We start from the raw sequence: 14,582 nt of genomic DNA, 5'->3' as shown, positions 1-14,582 counted from the left end.
GGTTTGATTTTTGGGTGAAACGCTCAGACGACACAAAAAAGAGCATTTAGGTTTTCACTAAATCATCAGCTGAGCCTCCACGAAGCTTCTGGTCCAAAAGTATTTGCCTCCAGCGGAGAATTACCGATCCCGAAAAGACATGAAGCGATAAAAAACAGCCTCTGAAATGTCTGCTTCATAGGAATTGAGTCTATTTATCTCTTTAACGCAGAACGCGCCGGAACTTCGGGGGCGCAGCCGCGTCTTTAGACGCATTTTGGCCTAATTAGAGCATCTCAAATCGCTCGCCATGTGGGCTCCTGCCAAGCCCCGAGTTAGGGGATCATCCCTGTTGGTAAATGGGCAAGGATTTGTGACTCCAGCCGTCTCGCATCAAAGCTTCAACTCCGAGGGAGGACCGGCGGGGGCATCGCCCCGAACCCTTCCAAGTCCGGGAAGAACCGGCGTGCCGAACCTCGGCGAGAGATTTCAGCGCGGAAGAATAAAGAGATGCAGGGGGCGAGAGGAAGCAGGAGCGGCGCTGCGGATGAACTAACAGGTGGTAGCTAGGAGGTTTGGAAGTACGGATCTGAGGGGGGGGGGAGGCTGGCCAAGAGGTAGGCCCAGACTGCAGCATCTCCAGCCCTGTGATCTGACTCCAAGCTGGCAGCGTCGCTATCGACAACGGAGACTGCAGATGTTGCCGGGCTCCCCTTTCTCCTCCAACATGGCCCTCAGCTTTTTTACCCCCCCCCCCATACCAGATTGTGTGCGCGCTGAGTAGGAGGTCCTGCGAGCGAAATCCTGATCAAGGCCTCTGACTGTGACAAGCAATGTCAGGGCTCATTCCGAAACAGTGCGACAAACACAGAGAGAGAGAGAGCGCGTGTGTAGGTGCGTCTCTGTGGGTGTGCGGTGGCAAGTGTCTTGTTCTGTGTGCTTCCTGGCAACCCTCCGAGAGGCGCTCCTCTTCCTCGCCAAGCTTCAGAGGAGCCATTGTTCCCTTTTCGTGGGTAAGTGTGTGCACCTCATGTGCGGCTCGCGGGGTGTGCGAGTCACGGATCCTTCCCGTCTTCAGACGTCAGTCGGGGCAGCGAGGGCGCCTAACGAAGCTCCCGGTGCTGGCCGTGCCGCTTCCACCAGCCAGACGCCAAAGACGAAGTCCAAGTCCCGCCGGAACCCGAGACAACGAGGAGACGGCGTTATTCATAAGAACAAATAAACTTTCTCCTCCGTAACAATTGTAAATGCTCTCCTTTCTTCTCCTCCCTTTTTCTCCCTCCTCTCCTCTTCTGCGTCTGCAATCGGCGAACAATTGGAGGCACAGGTGGTCCGTCCACTTCTCCGCTTCCAAGTGTTAGATTTCATTACAAACAGTGTTGGAGGTGGGTTGTGTGTGTGTGTGTGCGTGTGTGTGTGTGTGGGGTGTGAGTGGGGGAGTCCTCTCGACATCTGTGGGCTTATTTGAACGGGTGGATGAGACACGAGTCCCTGCCGAGTTCCTCCACCGGCGGCGAGACCAGCGGACAGTTGATTTTCAAAGTTTATTAATCGCCGATTAGGAGCGATTTAGGATGGCGCCCACTGCGTTCGGAGACGACCTCCTTTCCTCCTCCTCTTCGCTGAAAAGGTACGGCTGCAGCCGGCTGCTCCTCCTTGGCTCCCGGTGGAGTTGTTCCTGGCATTCCCGCGAGGCGTCTCCCTGCTATGTGCCGTTTGAAAGCATTATGAAATCTGCCATCTTGACTGCGCGAACCAAATATCAACAAGAGTGCATTGTGCACCACCTGCTCCACACATGTAGGTGGCTTTCAATGCGCGGGCGTGACGGCACCTAGCCCCCCCCCCCCCCCGGGGGCGGCGCGGGGTGGCCATCAGGCCGGGTGATGGTTGGGAGCTCCACGTCTTCATCCAGGCGTTCCAGGCTACGGCGACTCCAATCTGAAAGGACTGCACTTCTAAAATCTAAGAGTGACCTCCTATTATCGATTGAGACAGATGGGAAGTTAAAAGGAGGTGAGGTAGCCAAACAGACAGAGGGGTGGGGGGGGTGGGGGGGGTCGAGGACGAAAGTCTGCTATCTGTGAATATCAGACCATCTGTCTGTCCCGGAGACTCGACAGCTTCAAGTTACTAACCGCCCAGATCGGAACGGGAAGCACCTCGAGAGCGTCCAAACCGAGCTGACTGTCCCGCTACAGGAAGACAACCGTCTCCCAACGCGCTTCGTCTCAAGTCACACTCTTTCCCTCAATACCATGGCGATGGGAAGCTGCTCTTCAGCCCTTCATGACACCCAAGAAAAGGAATCCAACGCGGAGATGGCGCCTCCGGTTTAAAGCGCGGCTGTTTCTAAAGCTCCTGGTCGCGGGACGCCATCCGGGTCGAAGACCTCTGCCATGCAGGACAACAGCATCCGTCCTCACCCGGTGGACTTAATGATCAGAAAGACGACCGATCGAGTACCGGATGAACAAACTCCAGGTGCTGTCAACGATTTCCCACCCCGTGTTTGGGAAGGGAATATTTCTGTCAGTTGTTAATTACTGCCATGAAGCTGCAGCACCTTCTGCCTGGAGTGGCAGTCAGGGGGGAGGGCGGGGGGTGGAATTGAGCTCGACTTGAGTGTGATGCTGGTACCGGTCACATGACGCGGGCGTGGCGCGTGACGCACCTTCCGACGCCGCACCTGAGACGCCAGAAACAGTTCAGCGGTGGAATCTTTATCATTTCATCAGTACCATCGGGCTCAGCAGGGTCATCCGCCGCCGCCGCCACCAGCTTCTTTAAGTTCTTCCATTAAGAGCTACTCTGCGTTTCGACAGTCTTTAAAAGGCAGTTTTATTTATAGCTACATTTGTATTATTAGATACAACTGGTTTCACTGGTTTCCACTTCCTTGTGGCGTGTTCGGTTCCGGCTAAAAAAAAAGACGACTTCTATATGGCGTTTATCGGGCGCACGTTCTCCACCTCACGCCGTCTCAACATTTTGGCCGTCTAAGACTTCTAATAGCTGCTGGCTGCAGGCGTTTGTGGCACTCAATAGCTGCTGGATATCCACTTCACACGCAACGCTGGTGTAAAGGACGAAACGCCGCCCGGCGCCTGGCTGGGGATTGTCCCCATTTCCCGGATGACTGCTTCGGTAGCTCCCACCGAGGTAGGAGGAGGTCATTACTCCTCCCATCGCAGGACGCCGGACTCGAACCGCGGCCTGCAAACGCTAACCTTTTCTCACCCCTCCAAAATCAAATCAATAACACTTTGGCCGAGAACAGGGAAGCACTGTGTCGGCATTAATCACCTGCCCTTCCATGCTTGACTCTGCAGTTTGTTCCTGGGTGTTTGTTTTGGGGGTAATGGATGGCTGGCTGCGTGGGACACTGACTGAACAACCGGATGCATTTCTAGTTGAGCGCAGGCGGCCATTCATCAGTCAGGGCCGAACGACCGTCTCCAGCGAGGGGTTGGCGCTCAAGTCAAGTCAGGTAGCCCCGGAATCACAAGTTTGTAAAATGTGAGGCTCGTTATCGTCGACATTTTATTCCAGACGAGGAACCTCGGGAGGAGAAAGAAGGACGCCTCCTCCAGGACGGACGGAGACGCAGGAGGTTCAGGATGGAGAAGGGGCAAACCGCCTTTTCTCCCGACGCGGGAGTCGTTTAAAATCTCAGCATCTGGAAAAATGAAAACACGGATTGTCCCTTTAGAACGGGGGGGGGGGGGGGGGGGAACTAGCCGCCGTGCACGCCGATCATTCAGATCAGCTGAATAGGGTCAAAAGATTCCCCGTTTGAGCTTCCTTTGAAAAGCCACATCCTGATTTAACCGGAGAGAATCCACGCCACTCTTGGCGTGCTCGGCGCTGGTAAAGAGCTCCCTGTCCTTCCTGTGATTGCATTAGCGGCGCCCGATATCAGCCCCATCCACATAAACGCTCCTCTTGAGGCTCTTGTGTAAGCGTGTACAGGTGCAGCCACAGAGGGCGAGGCTGCGTTGGCAGGAAACAGGTGTCTGGCTATTGATAGCGTCCTGATGAGGGTGGGGGACGGGGACGGGGGGACGGGGGCAAAGACATACAGGGCATGAAATTGAGGTGGGTTGTTGCGGGGCCCCCGGTTAGAGCCAGCAAACGCAAATTTTTGTGACGTGGTTCTCAATGGTTGCAGCTGAAGGGGGGGGTCGGTAGGTGGGTGTTCTGAAGAGGTTTCTGATTCCTGATGAAGAGCGACCTCGGGGACGGATCAACACCTGGCTGTCGATCATTAGCAGGGGAACGGTATCCTTTCAATTCCTGCACACGAGGTGCATTCAAGGCCCAAACATGCTACGGCTACGACATGCATCAGCAGCTTAATTATTTCCTAGCAAATACAAATATAATGCGGAAAAGCCAACAAAAAATGTACAACCGGCGTTCCAAGAAAGATTCAAAAGGGTCGATTGTTTAAAATTCAAAGCATCACATTCTAGATTAAACAATAAAAAACTGGACTTTCTCCACGGTTTCAGCGTGATCAATTACAACAACAGTCCCCCCCCCCCCCCCTCAACTGAAGCCTGACAGGAGAACTGAGACACCGCAGCGCCCCCGGTGGAGAGAAAGGGCCTCTGCAGGCGGGAGAGGTAAAAAAAAAAAAAAGAGAAATAAAGAATCGGCGTGAAATCGATGCGTAAAACACCTTAATCTTCCAATTAAAGCTCTTCAGCGGCAGCGATGAGATGGCAACTGTGATAAGTGCGGGTTGAAGTGCGAGGAGGAGGGAGGAAGAGGAGGAGGAGGTGGAATCTACACAGGTACGTCTGTCACGGGTAATTACCTTCCCAGCGCCCTGGGCTCTCCAAGCTGCCAGTCTGTCTGTCAGAGAGATCAGCTTACCTCTCGTGTGTGTGTGTGTGTGTGTGTGTGTGTGTGTGTGTGTGAGTGTGTGAGTGTGAGTGTGTGAAGTGAAAAGTGTGTGAGATAAAGTGGGTACGGATGAAGAGAGTGTGTTTTTAAAAACTAAGTGTGGAAAGGTGCTAAGTACAGCATGTACCTGGAGAGAGGTGCCTCTCCTCCCCCCCCTCTTCCACACACACACACACACACACACACACGCCGACCCACAAAGGGCCTGCTGAAAGTGAAACGGTATCGGCCCGATGGGAGGGATTGTGTGCAAACAGGCGCACACACAGGAGGCTGGCGTGTGTTGGGAGGCGGCGGGCAGGTAATAGAGCAAACATAATGGGAGTTAAGTACCTGTAATCCTGGGAGATCGCACCCCAGACAAGAGGAGGGTCCCTCCGGTGGGGGGGGGGGGGGGGGGATTGGGTCCTCGCCAGGTCGGAGTGTGTCACCGGGGGGTTGGTGGGTGTTTGGGCAGAGTATCAGGTGTGAGAGGGCGTCAGCTGCACTGAGTGCCTCCTATTGATCCCAGAGAGTGTGTTAGTGTGTGTGTGTGTGTGTGTGTGTGTGTGTGTGAGACCCAAATACTGTCAGAGGCATCTACCTGATGGGGGGGGGGGGGGGTGGAAAGATGATGATGATGAAGTCCTGCAAACAAAAGACAGATGGAAAAACTTTTATTCTTCATCTGTTCGTTATCTGATCAATAAAAATAAGTATTTATCGCTATTTAACAAGTTCTTAAAAACATCAAAACCCAGTTCACGCGAGTGCACACAAAGTTTTCCAGTTCTGTAACCATGGAAACACAAACGATGCTGGTTCAAAAAGGCGCCACTTTGTTTCGTCGTGTCGATGAGCTACTGAACGGCGTTTGTGATCTCTGCTCTGGAAGCAAAACCGTAACCGTGGAAACGGGGTAACATAAAGTCTCGATCAGAAGGCGACATTTCAGGCCGTGGAACGCTTTGTGAAACACCCAACAGTCGGATGTTTGGATCGCTTTAATGAACAGGTGACATCAGAATTTGAACCAATGAGAAGGCGGCTGAGAAGACGCTGACGGCGTCTCACGTCTCTGACAAACGCTCGCCACGATTGAATTAAGGGACCGCGCGTGCGGCGCCACACGTGCTCACACATGCGTCCCTCGCACACGTGCGTGTGTCCCATTTCTTCTGGATATCTGCTAATTGTGCATTTCACTTCTGCTCAGGCGACCCTTTAAAAAGCAGATACCGAAGAGCCGGAGCGCCGGGAGCGACGGCGAGTAGGAAGAGGCGGAGAGGAATGGGGGGGGGGGGGGGGGGGAAGATAAGAAACAGGAACGACAGCTGCTCTTTTCCCTCTCATTTCATCCCGTTATTGGTTAACTCAGTGGAAAGGAAGGAAATGTTCAAGGGATTTCAGGTCGGCGGCTGCAACCGCCAAGGTAGACGCGCTCTCCACTTGAGGTCTAATTCAACTCTTGTGTAGTATTGATCGCGCCGCCGCCACGAGGGAGCCCGCCGGGCTTTCCTCGGCCCAAGGTAGACAACGGTGAGAGAAAAACGTCTTGTAGAGCGCCTCCCCTCCCTCATCCGCTCCCCTGTTGATATCAAGCTACTCCTTTTTTCCTCCTCATCTGCCCACTTTTTCGATTTTGCCGAGGTGATGGAGCACCGTTGGAAAACCGGCGCGGGGGCGACCGGCGCTCGGAGCTCCGGCGCCGCCATTTGAATGTGTTGCTGCGCCTTGATGCGTCGTCGCCGGGGGGTTGGAACGCGCATTCAGGTAAACAAATGGGAGTCAAAGTGACGCAGACAGGTGTGGCGGGGCAGAAGGGGGCGGAGACCGGGAAGAAGCGTTACCTGCAATGAGAAAAGTATAGATTCCTGTCGGCGAGACAAATTGATCTCCAGTGTGTAGGAGGAGCAGGGGAGGTCCGCTCAGAGGGGAGAGGAGGAAGAGGAGGAGGAGGAGGAGGAGGAGGACTACAGACCAGGTGACCGAGATTACATTTCATTGATCCAACTGAATCTAAAGCTTCATAAACAACAAACATTTGTGAAACGTTGATCGACTTTTAATGCTAATTCGTCCTCCTCGCACCTGGACGCACACACGCAACAGGAAGGGGGCGGGTCTCCAGTGGGGGATCAGGTTTCGTGTTATTGATGTGTTCTTATCTGTATCGGCTGTAAACAAAGAGATCATTTAATCCAATAATCCGAGGAGCTGTTTGGCGTCTGCAGCACACGGGAGGCGTGGCGCGTCGAAGGCACCACGGGCTTCATGTTTAAGCCACGTGACACCAACGGAGCCCCTCCCACGCTATCTCAGGACCCATAAATCCAAGCCTTTGTTGCTCCCCAACTGTCCGACAACTGCAGATGTGGAGGCGGCGGCTGGGCGGCGCCGTTATCGCCCCGGCGCTGCAGACTGGCGCCTGTCAGGACGCATTCAAACAGACAGGTCGGCGTGCTGGAGGTAGGTGTCGGATCCGTCCAATCAGGACAGTCTGCGGCATCAGATCCCTCCTGGACGTCTTTGTGTTTAACCTTCGACTCATTTTAGAATCATCATCGTTCAGGGAATTCTGGAAACGGAGCCTTTTTATGCCGCGTTTCTCGCTTCCGTTCGGGACGTCGGGGTCAGACCTGCAGACAAGCGTCTCCTTATTGAAGCGGACAAGAGCGATGATCGATGCCAGTCGTGTAATCAGACTTTATTTGAAGGAGGTTGTTGATTCTCAGCCCATCAAGGTTAAGAGTGCAGCGCTTGTCACGCCGTGATTTATTATTGCCAGGAGCAGAAGAACGCCGCCGCACGCCAAAGGGGGTCGAGGGGCAGCGGCGAGCGAGTCCCGCTCTTTGCATTAATAAGTCCAGACGTTACATGTGAGACGCATTTTGGAAATTACCCTTGAAAAATTAGCGTGTCAAGATCAATCGGGATCAAATGGTTAAAGTGGCGCGGGCCTGCTCTGTTTTAGCGACGCAGGGTGAGCTAGCAGCGGCGCCGCTAAAGGCGCTCAAGTGTGAATCGGCCGGATCTCGCTGGCGAACAGACGCAAATTACAAGACGAGAATCCTTTAAATGATCGACTTTAAAGTAACACTCATCTCGCATCAGCGCGACGGCGCCCGAGAGGAACGCCGTCCGGGCTGTAAATCCCACAAACAGGAGGACTCCGTCTGTGGAATGTGGGAGACGAATGGAGCGGAAACGGCATTTTTCATCCCGTTCCCCTCTGTTTGCGCTGCCGTCACACACGCGACACAACAAGGAACACGTGTAATGCATCACGCCGCGATTTCTGACAGCGAGGTGGAGGTAATAACTCCAGGACGGCGTTCGCCTCCCTTTTCCCCGTTTCCCTCCATCCGCCGAGCTCAGCGGCTCGACGCTCCGATGTCAGCCATCGATCTGGAGGCTGGAGACAACTCATTTCATCGGCGCGACACGGCATGATGGAGCGCAGAGTACCCCTGGACTTATTCCCGGCCCCGTGCTCCGGCACGCCTCCATCAGAAAGGCAGCGTGTCGGACGCTTGGCGGGTCTATTGATCCGCCACGGGTGGACGGCCGGAGAGACGCCGACGCCATTCTCTCCGCCGGTTTTCTCATTTATGTTTGGATGCGGCTGTCGACACAGATTCTGACACGCCCGCTGTGAAATAAGACGACTTAAGTCTCTTTATTTCGTTGTTAAACTATAGTTTAGTGACAGGGACCGGTTTTAATGGGTCCCCCCCCCCCCAGTTAACGTCACCTCCTGCTTCTTGTGGCGCCTTTGGAATCCCTCTTCTTTTCCACATGCATATGCAGAAACGGCTGCAGACCTGTCCGTTTGGCCGTGCAGCAATCTGGATGATACATTTCACACCGAGGAAGTGGACCTCAGACCCACGTGATAAACCGCTAAGCTAAGCGGCTAGCTCCGCAGCAGCGAAAGCGCCCCGTTTGGTGCTGCAGCCCCGAGGCGGCGCGGGTCATCCTGATGTCTGCACGAGCGTCGAACCTAACACCTGACCCCGAGGCCTTACCGGGAAGATCCAAACCGGGCCTGACACATGACTACAAACAGGCGTAAGCGCCGTCTCGCTGCTGAATATTAGCGCACTTAAAAACCCACAGCTACATATTCATGGTGTCAGAACACGTGTAAGGTAAAACTAAAGAAAGCAAGCGCTGATTCGGTGCTCATTACCGTGAATGCGTGAGGCGGCGTGCGCGAACGCGAGACAAGTCAAGGGTAGCAATGCAAATTGTCTTGTCACTTCATTTATTGCAGGATGGGTGGATGTGCGTGTGTGTGTGTGTGTGTGAGAGGTGAGAGAGGAGGGGGGACTCAGACTGAATCTCCTCTCAACACACAAACACAAACACACACTTGGCTTGGCAGAACCTCGGGGCGAAGCAGCGCCTCAACCTGAACTTGGGAGTTCATTTTGTTTCTCCACGTCTGGCGCAGAAAGGAATAGCCCGGGGGGAAAACGGCGAGCGTTTCTCCTCTTCTTTCCTGCCTGTTCACTCGATGTTTCTGTAAAACCTCTGGAATTACAGGCAGGAAGGTAATTTGCCAGCAAGGAAACATTATTTTTCCAGCACTCCCAATTGTTCTGACAGCCAACCTTGCTCGTGAGCGCTTTCCTTTTGGCATCTACTCTTGTTTTTTGTGAGGAAGGGCACTAGTAATCAGGTGAGGGTTAGGGGGATGCTCGGGCATCGCCAGCCCTGCAGGCAGCGCGCAAACTGGCTTTCTCACAACAGTTTAGCGATCCACCTCGGCATAATAATCTAAATTACACACCGTCTAGTTCAGGTTTTCCTGAGGAGAGCTGTGTGACAGGTATGAAAACCATCATCGTGAGAGCGCGGCCTCGAGTATTAGCAGAGGAAAAGTCCATTAAATACCTCAGGGATTAGCGGCGGGTAAACCTCCTGCACCTGCCCCCCCCCCCCCCCGTCTGACATCCCGGCGCTCCTCTTCCTCGAAATAAGAAGAATTCCAAATGAACAGCCTCTCCTCCTGCACCGGCTTCACCTGAATGCTAATGAAATCAGCCAATTTAGCCTGAAACATAAAGTTGGGGATGGACGCCATCGAAGCGTGGACTCAGAGGAGACGGGGGGGAGGAGGGGGGGGGGGGGGAGAGCGAGCACGGCGTTCCAGTGAGGTGGGCAAATCTGTAAGGCGCTGAAGCTGAGAGGAAGAGCTAGTCACCTCATCAGGCGTGGATGTTACAGCCCCCGTTGCCTTAATCCTGACAAGCCGTCCGCCATTAGGGAAGCCGGATCTCCCTCCCCACCTCCGACCTCCTCTCCGGCAGGAGGAAGCGTCATCCCATTGCCCAAGATGTCATGCAGAGGATGCAAATATATTCATTTGATGATGATGATGATGAGGAGGAGGAGGAGGAGGAGGAGGACACTTCGGAGGTCGTTTCAGACGCACACATGCAGTTTGTGTTTGTTTTGTAAGTGGGAGTCAAATCAATATTCCGACTCCAGGAGCCTTCAAAGGCAGCCAGAAGTATCCAAGTGAAAATAGTTGTTTGGGAAACGGCAATCGAAGCGCAGGAGCATCGGCTCACAACCAAAAAAAATATCATTACGGAAGCACGGAGAGACAACAACACGGCAACGACGCAACGCAACAAAGCACGTTGGGCTTTAATTAATTGCGTAATGCCAATAATATTGTTTTAATGTGATGCTAATTACAGGCTAATTATGTAAACGATGGTTAACTACGATGATAGACGCTCAAATTAGCATTCAAATCATTCCAGCTAAGGGCCCACCTCTCCTAATTGCATTAAAAAGATGCACACAACTTTGAAACGCAAGCAGCAGAACCTTCTTTGTGTAAAGACCCTCCTCCACACACACACACACACACACACACACACACACACACACACACACACACACGCACCCTTTCCTCCACCTCTGTACCTTTTACAGCAGAATCCACAGAAACATCTGTTAAGTGGGAGCAAATGTCAGCTAATTATTTCACCAAAGCATGTTTTTAATTGATCAACAGGGGAACAGCTGTAGAGCGGGTTCTCGCGTCACGGCGCTCGCCAACGGAGACGGAAGCGGGGGGGGGGGGGGGGGGGATCTCTGAGACAAGAGAGCAGCTAACCCTTCAACCTCACCCTCAAACGGTTGAGGAAGGGTTTGAACCCCGCTGTAGTGTCGACCGGTGAACGACAGAGTCGGGGGGGGGGGGGAGCAGCCCCCTCCCCGCTTCACTGCTATTCACTTTAAACAGAACGAGAGAGCAGCTGGTCTTCGGGAGGAGCTCTCGCACCGCCATGGTTAGAGGTTTAATTCCCGGTGTAATTTGCCCACATCTGTGCACGACTGAGGGGCATTAGTGCACCTAAAGATACCACAGCAGATGCATCAGCCGCCCCTCCTCCTCGTGTTCAAGGAGAGAGGAGGCGAAATGCGAGACAAGGACACGCTCGGGAAGCAACAGGAAGCCCGAACCCGGTTTGGGTTCGCCAGCAGAACCTGCAGAACCGGGAATGAGGTCGTCCGTGTGCGAGCTATAAATAGAACTAGCATCTGATATTAAATGATGTTCCAGATGCAAAGTCGAGTTTTACCGATCCTGCAGGATCCCGTGGAGTTCCAGGCGAGGCTCAACAGGTGAAGCCGGAACGGCGTTCTCACACTGCCAGAGTCAGTCACCTCCACCGGGGGGGGGGCGTGGAGGTGTTAGCGGCCTGACATATGCTGCAGCGCTCCACTTCCAGGTGAGTCTGTCTCATGGGTGAAAAACGACCCATGCGCTGGGGGGGGGGGTGCAATCTGCTGCTGCCCCTTCTCCTGTCACATCCAGGTCGGGGATCAGGCAGCGCCGACGGCCCAGAGAGACACCCCCCCCCCCCATCTGGGTTAACCTCTGCCGTCTTAGCGGGCCAACGGTACAGATCGGGTACCGACACGGAGGCCGGCGACGTAGCCGAGGTTACTTCTTACTTTCTACCTTCGACTTGCGGCGAAGACGCCGGGAAACCTGAGAGGAAGGAAGATGAAGAGCGGAGAGGAGGAGAGAGGGGGGGGGGGGGGGGCAGCAGTATGGACTGGGGGAAGCTCAAGCATGACTAAAAAGTACATTCACTGCTAGTCAGTGAATTCTGCTCCCTATTTGTCACTGCCACCTTTGAGAGCAGTAGGCATTAATAATACATGGGAGCCGGGGGAATCTATTAGAGGCTACCGGTGCAGAGAGGAATCAGCCGGAGCCGGAGCCGCTGGATGGGAGCCGGAGCCGGAGCCGCCGGATGGGAGCCTCCGACGGCTGGACCGGAAGCAGGGGGCTCTAACATGACCCGCTTGTTTATTGGAGAGCTCTTGAGAAGGGGAGGGAGGGCGGCGGAGGTGTAAGATGTGGATCGCTTGATGCTTTATCGGAGAGAGGGGGAGGCGGGGGGGGGGGGGCGCCGTGGCGACAGCAACCTCGGGACACGGCTGTAATTGAACGCATTGATCAAACAGGAGAGGAAAGAAATAATGAAACGCTGGAGTTACTGGAACAACTAACTATCTGAACCCGATCTCGCCCGACGCGTGTCGCAGCCCTGCTGCCCGCCCTGCTGCCCGCCCTGCTGCCCGCCCTGCTGCCCCCCCTGCTGCCCACCCTGCCAGGTCCACTCTGTGGAGGTGGGACGGTGCAAAAACAGAAAGAAAAAAAAAGCAAAGCAGGAGCCATTTGTTGCTTCAGATGTGCTGCTAATCCTCCCGTCCAACCTCTTCAAACTAGCGACCGGGGCCAAGCCTCTAATGCGGTTCTGAGGCCGGCAGATAGGCCTCAAGCCGGTGCGTGACAAAGTCCATCTGGTGTGCTAAAGTCTTCCTCTGCTCTCCAACACACAACCTCGACGCCATGGCAACGCCGTAAAGTGTTCCTCGCCGTTCACCCACGTCCAGGACGGCTACCTGAGACGAGACGCGGGCGCTCCGATGGTTATTCATCGCCGACACGAGAGCACTACGGGTCGGCCGACGCGGATCCTTCAGCGCTGGCCACCTGCTCGGATTTGGACGCCGTTAAAGAGGAGGAGGGCGGCGCTCCTGAGAGGAAAGCGAGAGATTGTAAAAGACAGGCAGCGGACGGCGGCGGGAGCGGAAGCTAAACCTACGCTCACAGGAAACGTGGCCGCGCACCGAAATTAAAACACCTTAGACCACGCCCCTTTTGACCTCCACAGACACCGCTAACAAACAACTTCGCATTCGTGTGTTCTTCTTCACGCGTGACCTGACTGGCAGCCGGCGTCTGAAAACACGCCTGGTTGCACCGACCCGATCTATAGCACGCACGCACACACACACACACACACACATGTATGCATGGCGAGGCGCTCACTAACAAACACACACACACTTAGCGCGGTTTCTCATGCCTGTAGGAAACACAGGCGCAGCCGCCACCTGCTGTGATCCACACTTTGATTCTCTTTGTGTTTTCTTCTTATTGATGTGCAGTTTGTCGACTTTTTCTTCCTTCAAACTTACTTCAAAAGCAGCGGCCCGTTTGGGTTCTGTTAACAAAGCCCTTCTCAGCACCGGGATGCAAACAGGAATGAAGGGCCACTCGCCATTTTGGTTTTTTTTGGGGGGGGGGGGGGGTGCGCAGGCTTATAGCCGAACACAACAATTATCAGCGGTTCTGTTTTGTTCTCGACCCAGAACGGAGGCTGCGGCAGCTCAGAACCATGGAGATGGGACCCGGAGGAATGGGCTCAGATTCCTCAGGAACGCTGCCAGAAACCGGGTCTGGATCTGCATCAGATCAGAACCAGAGCCGGCCACAGTGCGAGCGTTTCATTCCCTCGTCTGTGTAATCTTCCTCCATCATCCGACGCGTTCCGCAGCAAACAACCGTCTTCCAGCCGGGGCCGGAGGAAGCCGTCAAACGACTCCCCATGATGAAGGGACAATCACATCAACCGGGGCAGAAGATGATGCAGGGTGCGTTCGTTTCCCAGACGGGCGAGCAGCTCCGGATGCCCCGAGGCTCCCACTAAATCTGGCCTCTCTCTGCTGGATCATTTACGACGGCATCAGAGACATCATGTCGGCGTCCTGCGAGTGGATCCGCGTGTCAGCGGCGGCGCGGTTTGGGGAAGCCATTTGAAAGCCATCAGGCCAGAAAGATGGCGGTGCGGCATCGGAGCGCTGATGTGCAGTTTTGTCTGGAACGCCCGGACTCCGTCGGCTTTTATCGAAGCGCGGACACAAACGCTCATCGCTCAAGAGCACAATCTCCACGCCGCCGCCCGCTCGTTTGTTAGGTCGGAGCGCCGGGGAAGAAGTTATCTCCGCCTGTTTCTGTTGATAACTCCACAACTTATTCCTGCACTAAACCTCTGGGGGGGGGGGGGGGGGGTGCAGGGAAAAGGAATGGAGCCCCAACAGTCACCTCGGCACCCCCCCAGCTGAAGGAGGCGGCGGCCTGAGCCGAGAAGGCCTCACCTGGGGCAGGGATTTAATGAAGGGGGCAACCGTCTGCAGTCGGATGGGTAATGGGGGGGGGGGGGGTGTTGTGCGCCTGAGGAAGAGGAGGGGGCTCATCTGGTTCCAACTACCCGGATCCAGGTTTGTTGAACGTCCCGTCTTTTATGATGTCAGCGATGATGTCAGCGTGGCGAGATGCCACCCCGGAGGCAGCAGTGGACTCACCCACCTTCCCATTCCCCGCTGATGGT

Source organism: Brachionichthys hirsutus, chromosome 24, assembly GCF_040956055.1.
Source record: "Brachionichthys hirsutus isolate HB-005 chromosome 24, CSIRO-AGI_Bhir_v1, whole genome shotgun sequence".
NCBI lineage: Eukaryota > Metazoa > Chordata > Actinopteri > Lophiiformes > Brachionichthyidae > Brachionichthys > Brachionichthys hirsutus.
The sequence above is the reverse complement of the archived record's forward strand: the minus strand, read 5'-3'. Positions refer to the sequence as shown.